General features: G+C 36.8%; 2 long non-coding RNA genes across 2 annotated transcripts in view; one reads left to right on the top strand and one right to left on the bottom strand.

Annotated features, from left to right (window-relative positions):
• LOC309651893 overlaps positions 1-23,663 on the bottom strand; it is a 535,213-nt gene that overhangs the window by 328,630 nt on the left and 182,920 nt on the right. The gene's annotated exons all lie outside the window — the stretch shown is intronic.
• Positions 4,254-23,663, top strand: part of LOC309651895 — a 521,021-nt gene continuing 501,611 nt past the window's right edge. Inside the window, exon 1 of the long non-coding RNA XR_014258445.1 lies at positions 4,254-12,546. This is a non-coding gene — a long non-coding RNA (uncharacterized lncRNA). The remainder of the gene's footprint in view (positions 12,547-23,663) is intronic.

Below are 23,663 nucleotides of genomic sequence, written 5' to 3'. Positions count from 1 at the left end.
AACAAATAACACAGAAGGGAATCCCCATAAGGTTAACAGCTGATCTTTCAGCAGAAACTCTGCAAACCAGAAGGGAGTGGCAGGATATACTTAAAGTGATGGAGGAGAGAAAACTACAACCAAGATTACTCTACCCAGCAAGGATCTCTTTCAGATTTAATGGAGAAATTAAAACCTTTACAGACAAGTAAAAGCTGAGAGAGTTCAGCACCACCAAACCAGCTTTACAACAAATGCTAAAGGAACTTCTCTAGGCAGGAAACACAAGAGAAGGAAAACACCTACAATAACAAACCCAAAACATTTAAGAAAATGGGAATAGGAACATACATATCGATAATTACCTTGAATGTAAATGGATTAAATGCTCTCACCAAAAGACACAGACTGGCTGAATGGAAACAAAAACAAGACCCATATATATGCTGTCTACAAGAGACCCACTTCAAACCTAGAGACACAAAGAGACTGAAAGTGAGGGGATGGAAAATGATATTCCATGCAAATGGAAATCAAAAGAAAGCTGGAGTAGCAATTCTCACATCAGACAAAATAGACTTTAAAATAAAGACTATTACAAGAGACAAAGAAGGACACTATATAATGATCAAGGGATCAATGCAAGAGGAAGGTATAACAATTGTAAATATTTATGCACCCAACATAGGAGCACCTCAATACATAAGGCAAATAGTAACAGCCATAAAAGGGGAAATCGACAGTAACACAATCATAGTAGGGGACTTTAACACCCCACTTTCACCAACGGACAGATCTTCCAAAATGAAAATAAATAAGGAAACACAAGCTTTAAATGAAACATTAAACAAGATGGACAACTGATATTGATAGTACATTCCACCCAAAAACAACAGAATACACATTTTTCTCAAGTGCTCATAGAACATTCTCCAGGATAGATCATATCTTGGGTCACAAATCAAGCCTTGGTAAATTTAAGAAAATTGAAATCGTATCAAGTATCTTTTCTGACCACAAAGCTATGAGATTAAAAATCAATTACAGGAAAAGATCTGTAAAAAATACAAACACATGGATCTGTAAAAAATACGTCACTACTTAATAATGAAGTGATCACTGAAGAAATCAAAGGGGAAATCAAAAAATACCTAGAAACAAATGACAATGGAGACACGACGACCCCAAACCTATGGGATGCAGCAAAAGCAGTTCTACGAGGAAAGTTTATAGCAACACAAGCCTACCTCAAGAAACAGGAAACATCTCAAATAAACAACCTAACCTTGCACCTAAAGCAATTAGAGAAAGAAGAACAAAAAAACCCCAAAGCAAGCAGAAGGAAAGAAATCATAAAGATCAGATCAGAAATAAATGAAAGAAAAATGATGGAAACAAGAGCAAAGATCAATAAAACTAAAAGCTGGTTCTTCGAGAAGATAAAGAAAATTGATAAACCATTAGCCAGACTCACCAAGAAAAAAAGGAAGAAGACTCAAATCAATAGAATTTGAAATGAAAAAGGAGAAGTAACCACGGACACTGCAGAAATACAAACGATCATGAGAGATTACCACAAGCAACTCTATGCCAATAAAATGGACAACCTGGAAGAAATGGACAGATTCTTAGAAATGCACAACCTGCCGAGACTGAACCAGGAAGAAATAGAAAATATGAGTAGACCAATCACAAGCACTGAAATTGAAACTGTGATTAACAATCTTCCAACAAAAAAAAACCCAGGACCAGATGGCTTCACAGGCGAATTCTATCAAACATTTAGAGAAGAGCTAACACCTATCCTTCTCAAAGTCTTCCAAAATATTGCAGAGGGAGGAACACTCCCCAACTCATTCTACGAGGCCACCATCACCCTGATACCAAAACCAGACAAAGATGTCACAAAGAAAGAAAACTACAGGCCAATATTACTGATGAACATAGATGCAAAAATCCTCAACAAAATACTAGCAAACAGAATCCAACAGCACATTAAAAGGGTCATACACCATGATCAAGTGGGATTTATTCCAGGAATGCAAGGCGTTTTCAATATACGCAAATCAATCAACGTGATACATCATATTAACAAATTGAAGGAGAAAAACGATATGATCATCTCAATAGATGCAGAGAAAGCTTTTGACAAAATTCAACACCCATTTATGATAAAAGCCCTGCAGAAAGTAGGCAAAGAGGGAACTTTTCTCAACATAATAAATGCCATATATGACAAACCCACAGCCAACATCGTCCTCAATGGTGAAAAACTGAAACCATTTCCACTAAGATCAGGAACAAGACAAGGTTGCCCACTCTCACCACTATTATTCAACATAGTTTTGGAAGTGTTAGCCACAGCTATCAGAGAAGAAAAAGAAATAAAAGGAGTCCAAATTGGAAAAGAAGAAGTAAAGCTGTCACTGTTTCCAGATGACATGATACTATACGTAGAGAATCCTAAAGATGCTACCAGAAAATTACTAGAGTTAATCAATGAATTGGATAAAGTAGCAGGATACAAAATTAATGCACAGAAATCTCTTGCATTCCTATACACTAATGATGAAAATTCTGAAAGTGAAATTAAGAAAACACTTCAGTTTACCATTGCAACAAAAATAATAAGATATCTAGGAATAAACCTACCTAAGGAGAAAAAAGTCCTGTATGCAGTAAATTATAAGACACTGATGAAAGAAAATAAAGATGATACAAATAGATGGAGAGATATACCATGTTCTTGGATTGGAAGAATCAACATTGTGAAAATGACTCTACTACCCAAAGCAATCTACAGATTCAATGCAATCCCTATCAAACTACCACTGGCATTTTTCACAGAACTAGAACAAAAAATTTCACTATTTGTATGGAAACACAAAAGATCCCGAATAACCAAAGCGATCTTGAGAATGAAAAATGGAGCTGGAGGAATCAGGCTCCCTGACTTCAGACTATATTACAAAGCTACAGTAATCAAGACAGTTTGGTCCTGGCACAAAAACAGAAATATAGATCAATGGAACAGGATAGAAAGCCCAGAGATAAACCCACGCACATATGGTCACCTTATCTTTGATAAAGGAGGCAAGCATATACAGTGGAGAAAAGACAGCCTCTTCAATAAGTGGTGCTGGGAAAACTGGACAGGTACATGTAAAAGTATGAAATTAGAACACTCCTTGACACCATACACAAAAATAAACTCAAAATAGATTAAAGACCTAAGTGTAAGGCCAGACACTATCAAACTCTTAGAGGAAAACATAGGCAGAACCCTCTATGACATAAATCACAGCAAGATCCTTTTTGACCCAGCTCCTAGAGAAATGGAAATAAAAACACAAATCAACAAATGGGACCTAATGAAACTTAAAAGCTTTTGCACAGCAAAGGAAACCATAAACAAGATGAAAAGAAAACCCTCAGAATGGGAGAAAATATTTGCAAATGAAGCAACTGACAAAGGATTGATCTCCAAGATTTACAAGTCGCTCATGCAGCTCAATAACAAAAAAACAAACAACCCAATCTAAAAATGGGCAGAAGACCTAAATAGACATTTCTCCAAAGAAGATATACTGATTGTCAACAGACAACTGAAAGAATGCTCAACATCATTAATCATTAGAGAAATGCAAATCAAAACTACAATGAGATATCATCTCACACCTTTCAGAATGGCCATCATCAAAAAATCTAGAAACAATAAATCCTTGAGAGGGTGTGGAGTAAAGGGAACACTCTTGCACTGTTGGTCAGAATGTAAATTGATACAGCCACTATGGAGAACAGTATGGAGGTTCCTTAAAAAACTAAAAATAGAACTACCATACGACCCAGCAATCCCACTACTGGGCATATACCCTGAGAAAACCATAATTCAAAAAGGGTCATGTACCAAAATGTTCATTGCAGCTCTATTTACAATAGCCAGGACATGGAAGCAATCTAAGTGTCCATCATCAGATGAATGGATAAAGAAGATGTGACACATATATACAATGGAATATTACTCAGCCATAAAAAGAAATGAAATGGAGGTATTTGTGGTGAGGTGGATGGTGTTGGAGTCTGTCATACAGAGTGAAGTAAGTCAGAAAGAGAAAAACAAATACAGTATGCTATCACATATATATGGAATCTAAGGAAAAATAAAGGTCATGAAGAACCTAGTGGCAAGATGGGAATAAAGACATAGACCTACTAGAAAATGGGACCTGAGGATATGGGGAGGGAGAGAGGTAAGATGTGACAGGGTGAGAGAGTGGCATGGACATATATACACTACCAAATGTAAAATATATAGCTAGTGGGAAGCAGCTGCATAGCACAGGGAGATCAGCTTGGTGCTTTGTGACCACCTAGAGGGGTGGGATAGGGAGTGTGGCAGGGAGGGAGATGCAAGAGGGAAGAGATATGGGAACATATGTATATGTATAACTGATTCATTTTGTTATAAAGCAGAAACTACAAAAAAAAAAGAATCAAATAATGCTATTTGTGGCAACATGGTTGGTCATAGAGATTATCATACTAAGTGAAGTAAGTCAGAAAGAGAAAGAAATATTGTATGATATCGCTTATATGTGGGACCAAAAAATATCATACAAATGAATTTATTTACAAAACAGAAAGAGACTCACAGACTTTGAAAATAAACTTATGGTTAGCAAAGGGGAAAACATGGGGGGTAGGGATAAAGGTTGGGATTAACTTAAACACACTACTACATATAAAATAGATAATCAACAACGATCTATTGTATAGCACAGGGAACTCTACTCAGTATTCTATAATAACCTATATGGGAAAAGAATCTGAAAAATAATGTATATATGTATATGTATAACTGAATCATTTTGCTGTATACCTGAAACTGACACAACATTATAAATCAACTATACTCCAAGAGAAAATAAAAATTAAATTATAAAATAATAAAAAATGAAAATGATATCTCATTGTTGATTTTATTTACATTTTCTTGATTACTAGTGCACTTGAGCTTCTTCTCTTATGTTAGTTGGCCATTTGTATTTGTTCTTCTGTGAATTTCTTTTTCTCTATTTTTACTTTTTCTTTTCTAATTCCTAAGCTCTCTATGCCTATTTTAGATATCAATCCTTTCTCTCTGAATAACATTGGAACTTGAGTCTCTGGTCTGTTGCTTATTTTCAAAATTCTGGTTTTAATCTTTATGTAGTCAAATGTATAGTTTGAAGAATTTATGTCTCCTTGGTTTGTGTTACTTATGAAGGCTGTCCCACTCCAAGATTATAATATTCTTCTCCTTTATATTCCCCTAGTATATTTTTTACTGTTTTTTTATCTCATTTGTTTTCTCATGTTTAATACAACAGTATTTATTTTGTATTAAAGATGAGATGATTTAGTGATTGTTGTAATATGTAAGTGCCTAACTTTTCCCCCCAGATTAATAGGTAAATGTTCAAGCATCTTTATTGGATAGCCTATCCATCCTTCTTCACACTCATTTGAAATGTTACCTTTATCACTGAATAAATTCCCATATGTTCTTGAATTTGTTTCTGGTCTCTATTCTGCTCTGTTTCTCTTCATATCTTTCATTGAATAGAGTTCTGCATAAGAAGGTAGTTTATTACATCTGAATGATAATCCATTGTGTGTGTAAATATATATATATATATATATATATATATATATATATATACCGAATTTTCTTTATACATTCATCCATCAACAGAAATGTAGGTTGTTTCCATATCTTGGCTACTGTGAAAAATGTCCCAACAAATATGGGGTACAGATATCTCCTTTAAATACTGATTTCATTTCCTTCAAATATACATCCAGAAATGGGACCGTTATATCATATAGTAGTTCTATGTTTAATTTTTTGAGGACCCTCTATCATTTTTCACAGTGACTGTACTAATTTACATTCCCACAAACAGTGCACAAGGGTTCTCTTTTCTCCATATCCTTGCCAAAACCTGTTATCAATTGTCTTTTTTATAACAGCCAACTTAACAGGTATGAGGTGATATCTCATTGTGGTTTGACTTACATTTCCCTGATGATTATTTATGCTGAGCACCTTTACCTGTTGGCCATTTGTACGTCTTTTTTTTTTTTTTTTTTTTTTTTGGCTGCACTGTGCAGCATGCAGGATCTTAGTCCTCTGACCAGGGACTGAACCCATGCCCCTGCATTGGGAGCGTGAAGTCTTAACCAGTGGACCACCAGGGAAGTCCCTGTATGTTTGTTTTGTTTTTGTTTTTGAGAAATATCTACTCAAATCCTCATCTCATTTTTAAAAATTAGGTTATTTATTTATTTATTTTTGCTACTGAGTTGCCATTTGAGACAACATGGATGAACCCAAAGGACATTATGCTAAATGAAATAAGACGGACACAGAAAGACAAAAACTGCAGGATCTCACTTATATGTGGAATGTAAAAAATTCAAACTCATAAAAGCAGAGAGTAGAATTTTAGATTCCAGGGGATGAAGAGCTGGAGAAATGGAGAGATGTTTCTTTATTGGCTGATAATAGGCAACCATTAAATGGGTCCCCACACTTTATCACTCACTTGTCCTTCCAGGAGTCCTTTGGTGATTTTGGGAGAAAGCTCATTTTGCTTCCTGCTGACTGTGTACTACAAGGAAGCTTGTATTTTAAGTGTAATCCCCATGTGACAGAATGACCCGCAACCAGTAGCAGTCCATACCCAGGCCCATACCTCCCAGTCTTCATCATGACCTACTTTGTCAGGTGAGATGCTGGCTCTTACTCTGTCCAACTTTAGATTTTCCAGGAATTGCTGCTGAATGACCTAGCCAATCTTGGGATAACCTTGCAATCTCCTATCCAGAAAGGAAGTGTGGGGATTAGAAGATTCTGGTAGATCTCGTGTCTGGCATTGTAAAGGGGGGGATTAGACTGTAACCATGGCTGTTCAAATAATATAGTTTACATTTAATAATAATCTAATGATATGGCTAAACTTTTCTGAGTACCTACTGTGCTGAAGCACTTTATGCATATTCTTTTCAGTCTTCATAATAACCCTGCGAGGTATAAGTTAATACCCCCAGTTTGGAGATTAGGGAATTGATAATCAGAGAGGTGAAATTACTTGCCTAAGGTCACACACTTAGAAGCCCAAAGAAGGGAAGGAGAGCAATGTGACCTGAGTGCCTTTGGAGCTAGGCAGAGTAGAGTTCAAACTCCACCTCTGCCACTTGCTAGATGAGTAACCTTGGTCATGTCACTTTCCTTTTTGGCTTTTTTATATGTTGAATAGGAATCTCTGCTTTGCCTCCTCATAGAGCTATTGTGAGGATTATGTGTAATTAGCAATAATGAATTTAAAGGACCTGACACAGAGTAAGCATTAAGAAAATGGCAACTCTTATTACCCAAGGTCATCATAGCCTGCATTGTAACCTAGGTGTTTGGATCTAGCTCAGTCTCACACATGTAGAAAAAGAAATTATGGTTATGAGTGGGGAAAGGGGGGGATAAATTGGGAGATTGGCATTGACATATACACACTACTATAAATAAAATAGATAACTAATAAGGACTTAATGTATAGTACAGGGAACTCTACTCAATACTCTGTAATGGCCTATATGGGAAAATAATCTAAAAAAGAGTGGATATATGTATATTTATAACTGATGCACTTCGCTGTACAGCAGAAACTAACAGAACATTGTAAATCAACTTTAATAAAAATTAAAAAAAAAACCTTATAGTGTCTTTTCCACCATTGCTTTTGGAATAAAAACCATGGTCTTTATATTAGCTCACAAAGTCCTGCATGGCCTAGGCCTCTCTGATTTCCTTTCATAATGCCCTCCCCTTTGCTGATAGCTCTCCAGACACACTGGTATTCTTTCTGATCCTTAAATACAAACGAGCTCATTTCAACCTTAGGGTCTGTGCATTAAAATTCTCCCTTTCTGGAACTCTTAACATGACTGGTTTTGTCTTCTATTTTCCGGTCTCAGCTTCAACATTCTCTCCCTGGAGAGACCTTTCCAACCAAACTGTGTAATCTAACCCTGGCCTCTATCCCATTACTTCATGTTCATTACTTCATTGTGTTTTCCATAGTGTTTATTGCTATTTGACATTTTATCATTTGCTTATGTGTTTAGGTATTTATTTTCATTTTCTGTGTATACTTATGACTGCAGGGACTTTTCTGGGTCGTTCACTATTGTATTTCCAGTACTCAAAACAGTGCCTGTCACAGAGCAGATGTTGAATAAATATGTGTCGTATAAATGAACAAATGAATTTTTCCAAAGTCTGATGGATGAAAAAGGGTAACCAAACCTGAGTTTCTGTGAAGAACTTAGCACAGAATGAGGATCAAATACCCAGTAGTTTTCATTCTTCTGTGCTCTTGGATTCTTGGTATGCACACTCAGCATTGCTGAACTGACGTGTTCTGGATGCCACAGCTCTTTGATGTTTTCTGTTAGGCCCAAGCACCTGAATTCTGATGAACATGATCCTGGAGGATCTGCCCAGAGACAGGCCTCCTATCTTTCTCTGCTCTGGGCTCACCATAGGGAGCACTCTAGCATGGGGCTCACTAACTCATCAGTGCCAAACAGTCTGGGCTTGCCTTGATATTCCCAAGCAGGGCCCACTCCTGGACTGATGCCCCTCCTAGTCAGCACAGATAAATATATCTTATCCCTTCATACATGTAGCTATCATTCTTCATTATTCACCATGCCAGAGGAAGCAGAGGTCTTTATCAAATGGAAGTGTTATAAGGAACATAGGACATCATGTGGTAGACACTAATTCCCATTTTCGGATGGGGAAAATGAAGCCCAAGGAGGGTAAAGGATTTCCTCCAGGAACACCAGATTAGAATTGATTCCTTATCCTTGGTCTAGTGTCAGGAGCCCATTTCTATTTTCTACAAACATATACTATGCTCTCAGGAATTCTTTAGAGTAAGGGAGTGAATCTGAATAGACAGGAGGAATGTAGTTTGAAGAAATATATTTGGAATACTTACTAAAAGGAAATTGGGGCAAAATTATATTCAGATGGAGACTACCCAGAAGTTAGAGTGAGGAGTTTATGGGTTTAAAAAGTTGAGATGTATGGTGATTCAACTCTCCTCCACACTTCTAATAGCTACATTTAACAGAATCATTTTTATTTGCATAGTGATGGCTTTTAGAGGATTTTCATATCCAGTTTTCCCATTTGATCAAGCCATTACTGTGTCCCTTGTCACATGCTGCCATTTATTCCTGTAACCCCTTTCTTTTAGACTAATCATCATACTTTGTTACTGTAACTTGTTTGTCTTCACCTTTATTGTTTATCACTGCCTCTCCAGCACCTAGCATAGTGCCTGACATGTAATAGGTGATCAGTATATATTTGTTGAATTAAGGAATAAAATGCTGTCTCACAGATGTGCATATTGAAGACCAAAGACAAGAAATGTGTTGTTCAAGGTCAAATATTACCAAAGTGACAGAGCCAAGACTCCAGCATAGGTCTCCTGATTTCCAGGAAGGTCACTCCTCTTTCTGCCACTGGTTATCTGGTAATAGTAGGAACAATAGTACTAATTGATACTATTTGTTGTTGATGTTCCGGGCACAGTATATTATCTGATCAGACTAAATAACAGTTCTAGAACGTTATAGCTGATCTCTCTGCCTAGAACACCTTTCTATATGTATTGCTTCTCTCCTACTCATTCTTTAAGAGAATCTTGGGTATTTTCCTCCAAGAAGCATTCCATAATCCAGTCTATGTAGGCTTAGATCACCTTTGTCTTTGTTCACACCTCTGACCTAGTACTTATCCCACTATATTGTCATTATCTCTCTCACCCACTTAGACAATGAGCCCCTTGAGAGTGGGGACAACTTCTTTATCTCACAGAAACTAGTTTATGTTATGAGTAAATATTTCATACATTAATAAATTATTGAATTTTCACTTCATCGTCTTAGTCACTGCTTGGGAAAGTTAGCAGTAATTATATTGCTAAAGGAATGGGTGTCATTCCTTAATATTCATTAGAGCACTTGGCATGCTTCTTAAACATACAGATTCTTAGACTCTCTCCCCTCACCACCACACCCAGTGAAATTCAGATTCCGTAGGTCTGGGGTGTGGACAGGAATTTGCATGTTTTATAAGCCTCTCAGGTGATTCTGGTGCAGTTGGTCCTTGGAACATACCTTGAGAACCCCTGAAATAAGTGTGAGTCGTGTTACCCATGGAAATAATTCTGGCAGTTTGCTGGACCTGCATCTATCAGGGAAGGCACAGTAGCAGCTCATATCAGTGATGCAGTTCACAGCTATGAATTTCAGAGGTTGTCTAGAAGACTGGCTTCTGCAGACACTCGTCAAAAAGGCTCCTCTGGTCACTGCACTTGGTATTATTTCCTCCTTGAGACATTATGGTGTGGTGGAGAGCACATTTCTCTGGAAGGGAGGAGGTTTGAGTGATGATTAAGTGATCTGAGACATGTCTCTAACCATCTTTGAGTCTCAGTTGTTCATCTATAAAATGGAGATCAATTGGCCTTTCCATCTAGTACCTACCTCACAGGGCTATGTTGAAAATAAAATAAAATAGATCAAGAAGCTAATCTAGTGCCTGAGACAGCATGGGTGTTCAGTAAATGAGAATGAAATGCATAAAATGATATCATCCCAGCTCTTCTGCTTAATCATTGAGCCTCTTTTCAGTGGGTCTCAGATTCCTTGTTTGTCAATTAATGTGACAAGGCATTAGCAGGATGATTTCCAAGGTATATTGAGTTCTGTGTTGTTGGCTGTCAGACAGAGTTCAATGCCTGATCTAGAGTTTTTTTGAAGTGGGCCCTCAGCGTGTGCAATGCTTCCGATCAGTCCTGGTTTGATACGTTACCATCTATTTTTCCTCTCTCCTTGATCTTTGACCTTGTTCTCCATTCTGTGTGAGGATGACACTTTTTTGAGAGAAGACAGAAAGAGGATGCTTTGCACGGCAGGGGAAAGAGCAATGGAATTGACAAGAGGTGGAATACTAACTTTAGTGTGGTCTTGATTTGATTTTGAGTGATTTCTTGTAAATGATAGACTGGTTGGTGTTTCAAAGCCTACTAAGAGGTTTGCTTTGGTAGTTTCATTGAAAACTAACTTTGATATTAATTCAGGGAAGAGGAGAAGGAGGAAGGTCAGGAAAGATGGGTGGTTTGGTTGTAAATATTTTTATTTGTTTGTTTTATAACTGCAAGTAGGCAGGGGCATAGAAAGCCATTGAAGAGTTGGAGGACTTGAACTTTGTGAAGCAGCATTTATTAAAAGGCCTTTCAAGGAGTCAGAAAAGCAGAAGCTAAGAAAAGGGTCACAATTCTCGTGACACGCTCCTAAAAATGATGGCATTGCTACGTAATACTAATATTAGCGAACAATGAATTTCTATACTGCTTACTCTGTTCCAGGCACAAGTCATAACATTTCCATGTCTTAACTCTTTTAAGCCAAATAGCAGTCTATGGGAGAAATGTCTATTTAGATCTCTCACCCATTTTTTGATTGTTTTTTGTTGTTGTTGTTATTCTTATTTAACTGCATGAGCTGTTTGCATATTTTAGAGATTAATCACTTGTCAGTCGTTTCGGTTGCAAATATTTTCTCCCATTCTGTGAGGTGTCTTTTCATTTTGTTTATGGTTTCCTTTGCTGTGCAAAAGATTTTAAGTTTAATTAGGTCCCATTTGTTTATTTTTATTTTCATTACTCTAGGAGATGTTTCCAAAAATATATTGCTGCATTTTATGTCAGAGAGAATTCTGCCTAGGTTTTCCTCTAAAAGTTTTATAGTATCCAGCCTTACATTTAGGTCTTTAATCCATCTTGAGTTTATTTTTGTGTATGGTGTTAGGGAGTGTTCTATTTTCATTCTTTCACATGTAGTAGTCCAGTTTTCCCAGCACCACTTATTGAAGAGACTGTCTTTTCTCCATTGTATGTTCTTGCCTTCTTTGTCACAGATTAAGTGTGTGGGTTTACCTCAGGGCTTTCTATCCTGTTCCATTGATCTATATTTCTGTTTTTGTGCCAGTACCATAATGTTTTGATGACTGTGGCTTTGTAGTATAGTCTGAAGTCAGGGAGCCTGTTTCCTCCATCTCCGTTTTTCTTTCTCAAGATTGCTTTGGCTATTCAGAGTCTTTTGTGTTTCCATACAAATTGTAAACATTTTTTGTTCTAATTATGTGAAAAGTGCCCTTGGTAATTTGATATGGATTGCATTGAATCTGTAGATTGCTTTGGACAGTATAGTCATTTTCACAATGTTGATTCTTCCAATCCAAGAACATGGTATATCTCTCCATCTGTTGGTGTTATCTTTGATTTCTTTCATCAGCATCTTATAGTTTTCAGAGTACAGGTCTTTTGCTTCCTTAGGTAGGTTTATTCCTAGGTATTTTATTCTTTTTGATGCAATGGTAAATGGGATTGTTTCCTTAATTTCTCTTTCTGATCTTTTGTTGTTACTGTATAAGAATGCAAGTTTTCTGTGCATTAAGTTTGTATCCTGCAACTTTACTGAATTCAATGATGAGCCCTAGAATTTTTTGGTAGCATCTTTAGGAAGGTCTAAATAGACATTTCTCTAAATAAGACATTCAGGTGGCCAAAAAGCACATGAAAAGATGTTCAACATCACTAATTATTAGAGAAATGCAAATCAAATGTACAATGATGTATCACCTCACACCAGTCAGAATGGCCCTCATCATAAATATCTACAAACAATAAATACTGGAGAGAAAGCATAGAAAAGGGAACACTGTTGGTGGGAATGTAATTTGGTACAGCTTCTGTGGAGAACAGTATGGACGTTCCCTAAAAAACTAAAAATAGAGCTACCATATGATCCTGCAATCCCACTCCTGAGCATATATCCAGAGAAAAAACATGGTCCGAAAGGATACATGCACCCCGATGTTCATTGCAACAATGTTTACAATAACCAAGACATGGAAGCAACATAAATGTCCATCATTAGAGGAATGAATAGAGAAGGTGTGGTACATATATACAATGGAATATTACTCAGTCATTAAAAAAATTAAATAATGCCGTTTGCTGCAACATGGATGGACCTAGAGATTGTCATACTGAATGAAGTAAGTCAAACAGAGAAAGAAAACTATCATATCATATCATATATGCAGAATCTTAAAAAAATGATACAAATGAACTTATTTACAGAACAGAAACAGACTCACAGACTTAGAGAATGAATTTATGGTAGAGGGAAGGGTGGGGGTAGGGATAGGGAGTTTGGGATTGACATATACACACTGCTATATTTAAAATGGATAACCAACAAGGACCTACTGTATAGCACAGGGAACTCTGCTCAATATTATGTAACAACCTAAATGGGAAAAGAATTTGAAAAATACATATACATATATATGTATAACTGAATTACTTTGCTGTATACTTGAAAGTAACACAACATTGTTAATCAACTCTACTCCTATATAAAATAAATTTTTTTAAAAAATCTACAAAAAATAAATGATGGAGAGGGGTGGAGAAAAGGGAACCCTCCTACACTGTTTGTGGGAATGAAAATTGGCACAACCATTATGCAGAACAGTATGGAAGTTCCTTAAAAAACTAACTCTAGAACTACCATATGATCCAGCAATCCCTCTCCAGGGCACATATCCAGAGAAAACTGTAATTTGAAAAAAACACATGCACCCCAATATTCATTGCAACACTCTTTATAATAGCCAAGACATAGAAGCAGCCTAAATGTCCATCGACAGAGGAGTGGATAAAGATGTGGTACATACATACAATGGACTCATACTCAGCCATAAAAAAGATGAAATAATGCCATTTGCAGCAACATGATGGACCTAGAGATTGCCATATTGAGTGAAGTAAGTCAAGCAAAGAGAGACAAATATCATATCATATCACTCATATGTGGAATGTAAAAAAAATGGCACAAATGAACTTATTTACAAAATAGAAATAGAGTCACAGATGTAGAAAACACACTTATAGTTACCAAGAGGAAAGGGGGGGGATAAATTGGGAGACTGGGATTGACATATACACACTACTATATATAAAATAGATAACTAATAAGGACCTACTGTATAGCACAGGGAAGTCTACTCAATACTCTGTAATATCCTATATGGGAAAAGAATCTAAAAAATAGTGGATATATGTATATGTATAACTGATTCACTTTGCTGTACACCTGAAACTGATACAACATTGTAAATCAACTATACTCCAATAAAAATTATAAAAACAAACACACAAAAACAACCTATGAGAGAAGTACTATTCTTATCAGTTGCATTTTCAGCTAAAGAAACGAAGTCACAGAGATGTCAAGTGACTTGCCCAAGTTAACATATAAGGTACATGACAGGGCCTAGATTTCAATTTAGGTTGTCTGTTTCCAGAATATATGCTATTACCTCTGTGCTACACTGACTCTCATGTTTGAGGAAAACCCCTCAGGAGGAAGGAGAATGGCATATCTCTGTTTTGGGGTACTTTTAATCCTCGGTAATGTCCAGGTCTCCTCTATCACATTTCCAATGAAATTGATAAAACAAGAACTTCGGATTATCATTGATTTGTTTCTCCTGGCTGTCCCTTCCTCCTCATCTCCCTCAATATAATCTTAGCTAGTCAAGTATATCTGAAGTTTATACCATTTTTCAGGGAAATTCTTTGACCAAGATTCCTTAATTGCAACCATAATTACTTCTAACAAGTGCATAGCACTTCCATATGCATTTTCTCATGTGGTCCTCAATTGTTTTGTGGGGTAAGCTTTGCAAGGATTATTGTCATCATATTACAGATAGGAAAATTGAGGTCCCAGAGAAGGTAAGTGACTTGCTCAAGATTACATGATAAGTTAACAGCAGAACCTAGGTCAGTAAGTCAATCTACATATACTTATTGAGCACCAATTAGGTACCAGGCATAATTCTAGGGCTGTCTGATTCCAACTCTGATGCTCTAGCAAATATACCACTCTCTGTGCTTTATCGGAAGCTATGCATAATGTTTATCTAGTTCTATGAGTAGAGGTGCAAATAAGCATTTATTGAGCCTCTATCATACACCAGGCTAGGAATTTTATTTACATTTGTTGTCTTATTGAATCCTTCTACCAAACCTGGAAGTTTAGGAATTGTGTCTACAAATCAAATGAGAAAGCAGAGGAATAAGGCAGACCCCAGTTTGAGTTGGCTCCCTTTTTCTTCTCTGGATTCCCATGTTGGGCTTAGGCTGCAGCACTAGAATGTCCCTCTGGAAGACTCTGCTGAAAGCACTCACAGAAAGGTTAAACCCAACACGAACACATATTTCATTTATCCTTTGATGCTGCCCTGGCTCTCTCCACAGAACCATGAGAAAGTAATCAGAAAGCAGTCAGGTTAGTGAGGGAGAAAGGAAATGAGTCATAGGCCTTAGGTCATATTTTGGGTCTCCAGTCCTGCAAAGCCCAATACGCCCTCCCTGTCCAGCCCACAGATGGATGGAAAGGGTCTCCTGCAACAGGCCTCTGAAATGTGGCCTAGTTCTGAGGTTCACAACTCTACTGTCTGCTCCAGCTGATGCTTCTCTTTCCTTAGGTTTGGCTGGCATCATCCAGAGAAAGAAGGATTAAGAAATACAAGAGGGTGTGTGAAGGAAAACTCACTCAGAACCAGATCATGGATCTTAAGGGAATAGAGTTCAGTTATGTTGAGACAGCTTCTCCTGTTTCCTTGTGGGGAGGGCCTAAGGAGCAGTCTTCTGCTGACATTTTATTCGGTGCTAACCAGGCCTCAGTGGATGATATATTACAGTATTTAGGAAATGACATGTCTCAGGTCAATCTGCTTACTTGCCTTAACTTACAGGCAAGAGGACTTCTCATTGTAGGTTATCTCATTGTCAGCTATCCCAGTCTTGGGGACTGAGATCCTAATCATTGCAGAGAATTGTGAAATCATGGAGTCCCTTTGACAGAAAAAAAAACCTTCTAGAGTCATTTTGCCTACTTTTCAGAGCATGATTCCCCTTGACTTTTCAGACCTACATGTCTTTCATCTGTACATAAAGACCATTTGGGAAGGAGGTTCCACAACTCTCTCTGATTAATCCAATAGTCTCCACACATTGAATGCCTTCTTGGCATGTGTCTTGATTCCTACTACCCTCATTTAGTGTCATTTCTTTTTAGGGTAATAGAAAGTTATATCTAGAGGGTGTTAGAACTAAACGAGAGGTTTTGTATGAATGTAATGCATAGACATAACTGATTATTATTGCTATCTTGTCCAAGCCTCCACATTTGAAAACTGAGCTAACTAAGGTCTTTTGGGATAAACCAACTTTTCAAAACTTATGCAGCATATAAGTGATAGCTCCAGGTCTTAAACCCAGGTTTCTGGACCAGTTGATTACTGTGTTCTTTTCATGTGTGCTCACTGACTCTTTTCCTGATCCAACCGACAGGCCTGGTGAAGAACATGTCACTTCCTCCTAAATTTTTATACTGATGTGCTGTTATGATGTCACTGCTTGAACTTCTTTTCCTCAGTCTAAATTAAGAGATAAAAATTATATATAATCCCAGTGACTTATTTCCAACTCTTCAGTCCTACCAGTCCTCTGAGGAGCTGTGATCTTCAGTAGCAGAAAGATGCACTTTGGGTTGGCCTTGGAATGACTTGGGATTTTTTTTCCTCTTCCAAAGCAAAATAACAGTGCTGGTGAGAGAAGTGGGAGTTGCCATCTTTCCCCAGGTACCAGGATTCCAGTATGCTAAAACTCCTGTTTGATTTGAGTGGGCAGAATTAACCACTGTCTAGGATAGAATAATAATAGCTACCATATACAGAGTACATAATTGTACAAGGAATTATGCTAGGTGTTGATAAACATCATCTTATTTAATCCTCACAATGACTCTGAGAGGAAGTTATTATTAGCACTATTTTATAAATGAAGAAACCAAAGCTCAGAGAAGTTAGGTAACATCTCCACATTTACATAGTTACTAAGTAGCTGACAAAACATTTGAACTTGAATCTCTGTGACCCAATGCTCAGACTATTTTCACTACAGCTAGCTGCTTCTGTGAAGATAAGCCTTCTCCCTTTGTGATGTGGTCTGAGAGGGGTCAGAAAGTGTCCCCTACCCATCATAAAAGATTTCCCCTATGATGGTGTTACAGTGCATGGGAATTCACAACTAGACACTCATCACTCCTAGTATAAATTACATTGGTATAGGAGTTAGGCATCATGGTTTTTAGCCAGCCCTACCACTGAGTAAATGTGTGAACATTGGCAAATTATTTCCTCATTTGTTGTCTCAGTTTCCCAATCTGTAAAATGTAAAATATAACTGCTGAGGACTCTTCATTCTCTGCAATCTTGCAATTCTCTAAAAATGATGAGCCAATTCTTCCAGGCTATCTTCTCCTGATAAAGGATAATAGACTGGAAGCATGAGACATGTCTTGCCAGGTAGTGTTACTGAAGCAAACATGGGCCTTCTTGCCAGGTGTACAGCAAAGCCAATCTACTGATACTGGGTTGTGGTGAAGGAAAGTACAGTGTTATTGCAAGGTGCCAAGCAAGGAGAACGGGCAGCAAATGCTCAAAAGACCCAAACTCCTTGATGGTTTGGGGAAGACTTGGTGTCTTTTTTTTTTAACAACTTTATTGGAGTATAATTGCTTTACAATGGTGTATTAGCTTCTGTTGTATAACAAAGTGAATCAGCTATACATATACATATATCCCGGTATCTCCTCCTTCTTGCGTCTCCCTCTCACACTCCCTATCCCACCACTCTAGGTGGACACAGAGTGCTGAGCTGATCTCCCTGTGCTATGTAGCTGCTACTCACTAGCTATCTATTTTGCATTTGGTAGTGTATATATGTACATGCCACCCATTCACTTCATCCCAGCTTACCCTTCCACATCCCCGTATCCTCAAGTTCATTATCTACATCTGTTCTTTATTCTTGTCTTGCCCCTAGGTTCTTCAGAAACAATTTTTTTGAATTCCATATATATGTGTTAGCATATGGTATTTGTTTTTCTCTTTCTGACTTACTTCACTCTGTAGGACAGACTCTAGGTCCATCCACCTCACTACAAATAACTCAATTTCGTTTCTTTTTATGGCTGAGTAATATTCCACTGTATATATGTGCCACATCTTCTTTATCCATTCATCTGTCATTGGACACTTAGGTTGCTTCCATGTCCGAGCTATTGTAAATAGAGCTGCAATGAACATTGTGGTACATGACTCTTTTTGAATTATGGTCTCTCAGGGTATATGCCCAGTAGTGGGATTTCTGCATCATATGGTAGTTCTACATTTAGTTTTTTAAGGAAACTCCATACTGTTCTCCATAGTGGCTGTATCAATTTACATTTCCACCAACAGTGCAAGAGGGTTCCCTTTTCTCCACACCCTCTCCAGCATTTATTGTTTCTAGATTTTTTGATGATGGCCATTCTGACTGGTATGAGATGATATCTCATTGCAGTTTTGATTTGCATTTCTCTCAAGATTAATGATGTTGAGCATTCTTTCATGTGTTTGTTGGCAATAAGTATATATTCTCTGGAGAAATGTCTATTTAGGTCTTCTGCTCAGTTTTGGATTGCATTATTTGTTTTCTTGATATTGAGCTGCATGTGCTGCTTCTATATTTTGGAGATAAATCCTTTGTCCTTTGCCTCATTTGCAAATATTTTCTCCCTTTCTGAGGGTTGTCTTTTCGTCTTTTTTATGGTTTCCTTTGCTGTGCAAATCTTTTAAGTTTCATTAGGACCCATTTGTTTATTTGTGTTTTTATTTCCATTTCACTAGGAGGTGGGTCAAAAGGATCTTGCTGTGATTTATGTCATAGAATGTTCTGCCTGTTTTCCCCTAAGAGTTTTATAGTGTCTGACCTTACATTTAGGTCTTTAATCCATTATGATTACATTCGTGCATATGCTGTTAGGGTGTGTTCTAATTTCATTCTTCTACATATAGCCATCCAGTTTTCACAGCACCACATATTGAAGAGGCTGTCATTTCTCCATTGTACATTGTTGCCTCCTTTAACAAAGATATGGTGACCATATGTGCGTGGGTGTATCTCTGGGCTTTCTATCCTTTTCCATTGATCTATATTTCTGTTCTTGGGCCAGGACCATACTTTCCTGATTACTGTAGCTTTGTGGTATAGTCTGAAGTCAAGGAACCTGATTTCTCCTGCTCTGTTTTCCTTTCTTAAGATTGCTTTGGTTACTCGGGGTCTTTTGTGCTACTATACAACTTTTGAAATATTTAGTTCCAGTTCTGTGAAAAATGCCATTGGTAGTTTGATAGGGATTGCATTGAATCTGTAGATTGTTTTGGGTAGTATAGTCATTTTCAAAATGTTGATTCCACCAATCCAAGAACACGGTATATCTCTCCATCTGTTTGTATCATCTTTAATTTCTTTCATCAGTGTCTTATAGTTTACTGCATGCATGTCTTTTGCCTCCTTAGGTAGGTTTATTCTTAGGTATTTTACTCTTTTTTTTCAGTGGTAAATAAACAACTTTGTTTCCTCAATATCTCTTTCAGATTGTTTATCATTAGTGTATAGGAATGCAAGTGATTTCTGTGCCTTAATTTTGTATCCTGATAATCTACCAAATACATTGATTAGCTCTAGTAGTTTTCTGGTGGCATCTTTAGGATTCTCTATGTATAGTATGATGTCATCTGCAAACAGTGACAGTTTTACTTCTTCTTTTCCAATCTGGATTCCTTTTATTTCTTTTTCTTCTATGATTGCTGTGGTGAAAACTTACAAAACTATGTGGAATAATAGTGGTGAGGGTAGGCAACCTTGTCTTGTTCCTGATCTTAGAGGAAATGGTTTCATTTTTAAACACTGAGAATGGTGTTGGCTGTGGGTTTGTCATATATGGCCTTTATTATGTTGAGGTAAGTTCCCTCCATGCCTACATTCTGGAGGGTTTTTATCATAAATGGGTGTTGAATTTTGTTGAAAGCTTTCTCTGCATCGATTGAGATGATTATATGGTTTTTCTCCTTCAATTTGTTAATATGGTTTATCACATTGATTGATTTGTGTATATTGAAAAATCCTTGCATTCCTGGGATAAACATCACTTGATCATGGTGTATGATCCTTTTAACGTGCCGTTCGATTCTGTTTGCTAATATTTTGTAGAGGATTTTTGCATCTATATTCATCAGTGATATTAGCCTGTATTTTTCTTTTTTTGAGAAATCTTTCTCTGCCTTTGGTACCAGGGTGATGCTGGCCTAGTAGAATGTGTTTGGGTGTGTTCCTCCCTCTGGTATATTTTGGAAGAGTTTGAGAAAGGATAGGTGTTAGCTCTTCTCTAAATGTTTGGTAGAATTCAACTGTGAATCCATCTGGTCCTGGCCTTTTTTTTTACTGGAAGACTTTTAATCACAGTCTCAATTTTAGTGTGTGTGATTTGTCTGTTTATATTTCCTGTTTCTTTTGGTTCAGTTTCAGAAGATTGTGCTTTTCTCAGAATTTGTCCATTTCCTCCATGTTGTTCATTTTATTGGCATATAGTTGCTTGTAGTAATCTCTCATGATCCTTTGTATTTCTGCAGTGTCAGTTATTACTTCTCCTTTTTCATTTCTAATTCTATTGATTTGAGTCTTCTCCCTTTTTTTTGTAAGTCTATCTAATGGTTTATTAATTTTGTTTATCTTCTCAAATAACCAGCTTCTAGTTTTATTGATCTTTGTTATCGTTTCCTTCATTTCTTTTTCATTTATTACTGATCTGATCTTTATGATTTCTTTCTTTGGTGAGGTTGTTTATTTGAGATTTTTCTTGTTTCTTGGAGTAGGATTGTATTGCTATAAACTTCCTTCTTAGAATTTCTTTTGCTGAATCCCATAGATTTTGGGTCATCGTGTTTTCATTGTCATTTTTTTCTATGTATTTTGGATTTCCTCTTTGATTTCTTCAGTGATTTCTTGGTTATTAAGTAGTGCATTGTTTAGCCTCCAAATATTTGTATTTTTTACAGTTCTTTTCCCTGTAATTGATATCTAGTTTCATAGTGTTGTGTTCAGAAAAGATGCTTGATATGATTTCAATTTTCTTAAACTTACTGAGGCTTGATTTGTGACCCAATATATGATCTATCCTGGAGAATGTTCCATGAGCACCTGAGAAGAAAGTGTATTCTGTTGTTTTTGGATGGAATGTCCTATAAATATCAATGAAGTCCATCTTGTTTAATGTATCATTTAAATCTTGTGTTCCCTTATTTATTTTTATTTTGGATGATCTGTCCATTGATGAAAGTGGGGTGTTAAAGTTCACTACTATGATTGTGTTACTGTCAATTTCCCCTTTTATGTCTATTAGCACTTGCCTTATGTATTGAGGTGCTCCTATGGTGGGCACATAAATATTTACAATTGTTATATCTTCTTCTTGGATTGATCCCTTGAACATTATGTAGTGTCCTTCTTTGTCTCCTGTAATAGTCTGTATCTTAAAGTCTATTTTGTCTGATATGAGAATTTCTACTACAGCTTTCTTTTGATTTCAATTTGTATGGAATATCTTTTTCTAGCCCCTCACTTTCAGTCTGTATGTGTCCATAGGTCTGAAGTGGGTCTCTTCTGTATATATATGGGTCTTGTTTTTTATCCATTCAACCATTCTTTGTCTTTTGGTTGGAGCATTTAATCCATTTACATTTAAGGGAATTATCGATATGTATGTTCCTATTGCCATTTTCTCAATTGTTTTGGGTTTGTTATTGTAGGTGTTATCCTTCTCTTATGTTTCCTGCATAGAGAAGTTCCTTTAGCATTTGTTGTAAAGCCGGTTTGGTGGTGCTGAATTCTCTTATCTTTTGCTTGTCTGTAAAGGTTTTAATTTCTTCATCAAATCTGAATGAGATCCTTGCTTGGTAGAGTAATCTTGCTTGTAGGTTTCTCCCTTTCATCACTTTATATATGTCCTACCACTCCCTTCTTCAGATTTTCTGCTGAAAGTTCAGCTGTTATCCTTATGGGGATTCCCCTGTATGTTATTTGCTGCTTTTCCCTTGCTACTTTTAATATTTTTTGTTTGTATTTAATTTTTGACAGTTTTATTAATATGTTTCTTTGCATGTTCCTTGGATTTATCCTGTATGGGACTCTCTGTGCTTCCTTGACTTGATTGACTATTTCCTTTCCCATATTAGGGAAGTTTTCTAGTATAATCTCTTCAAATATTTTCTCAGTCCCTTTTTCTTTTCTCGTCTTGTTCTGTGACCCCTATAATTCGAATGTTGATGCGTTTAATGTTGTCCCAGAGGTCTCTGAGACTGTCCTCAATTCTTTTCATTCTTTTTTGTTTATTGTGCTCTGTGGTACTTATTTCCACTATTTTAATTTCCAGGTCACTTATCCATTCTTCTGCCTCAATTATTTTGCTATTGTTTCCTTCTAGAGAATTTTTAATTTCATTTATTGTGTTGTTCATCATGGTTTGTTTGCTCTTTAGTTTTTCTATGTCCTTGTTAAACGTTTCTTGTGTTTTCTCCATTTTATTTCCAAAATTTTGGATCATCTTTACTATCATTACTCTGAATTCTTTTTCAGGTAGACTGCCTATTTCCTCTTCATTGTTTGGTCTTGTGGGTTTTTACCTTGTTCTTTCATTTGCTGTGTATTTGTCTTCTCATTTTGCTTAAATTACTGTTTTGGGGTTCTCCTTTTCACAGGCTGCAGGTTCATAGTTCTTACTGTTTTTGGTGTCTGATCGCAGTGGGTAAGGTTGGTTCAGTGGGTTGTGTAGGCTTCCTGGTGGAGGGGACTAGTGCCTATGTTCTGGTTGATGAAGCTGGATCTTGTCTTTCTGATGGGTAGGACCCAGTCCAGCGGTGTGTTTTGTGGTGTCTGTGAACTTATTCTGATTTTAGGCAGCCTCTCTCTTAATGGGTGGGCTTTGTCCCTGTCTTGCTATTTGTTTGGCATAAGTTGTACAGCACTGTAGCTTGCTGGTCATTCAGTAGAGTTGGGTCTTAGCTTTGAGATGGAGATCTCTGAGAGAGCTTTAGCTCATTGATATTACGTGGGGCCAGAGGTCTCTGGTGGACCAATGTCTTGAACATGGCTCTCCCTCCTCAGAGGCTCAGGCCTGACACCCGGCCAGAACACCAAGACCCTCTCAGCCACACGGCTAAGAAGGAAAGGCAGAAAAAAAAGAAAGAAAGAAAGAAAAGAAAAGAAAGTTATTAAAATAAAAAATAGTATTAAAAAATATAAATGTAATAAAAGAAAAAGAAAGAAAGAAGAGAGCAACCAAACCAAAAACCAAATCCACCAATGATAACAAGCACTAAAAACTATACAAGAAAAAAAGGACAGACAGAACCCTAGGACAAATGGTAAAAGCAAAGCTATACAGACAATATCACACAAAAACACATACACATACACACTGACAAAAAGTGAAAAAGAAAAAAATATATATATATATATTTTTAAAAGAGGAATAGAGCACCAAATCAATATACAGATAAACATAAAAGCAGAAACAAATTATATGCAGAAAGCAAACCCTAA

This window comes from Balaenoptera physalus, assembly GCF_965194825.1.
Source record: "Balaenoptera physalus genome assembly, chromosome: X".
Taxonomy (NCBI): Eukaryota; Metazoa; Chordata; class Mammalia; order Artiodactyla; family Balaenopteridae; genus Balaenoptera; species Balaenoptera physalus.
The sequence above is the reverse complement of the archived record's forward strand: the minus strand, read 5'-3'. Positions and strand labels throughout refer to the sequence as shown.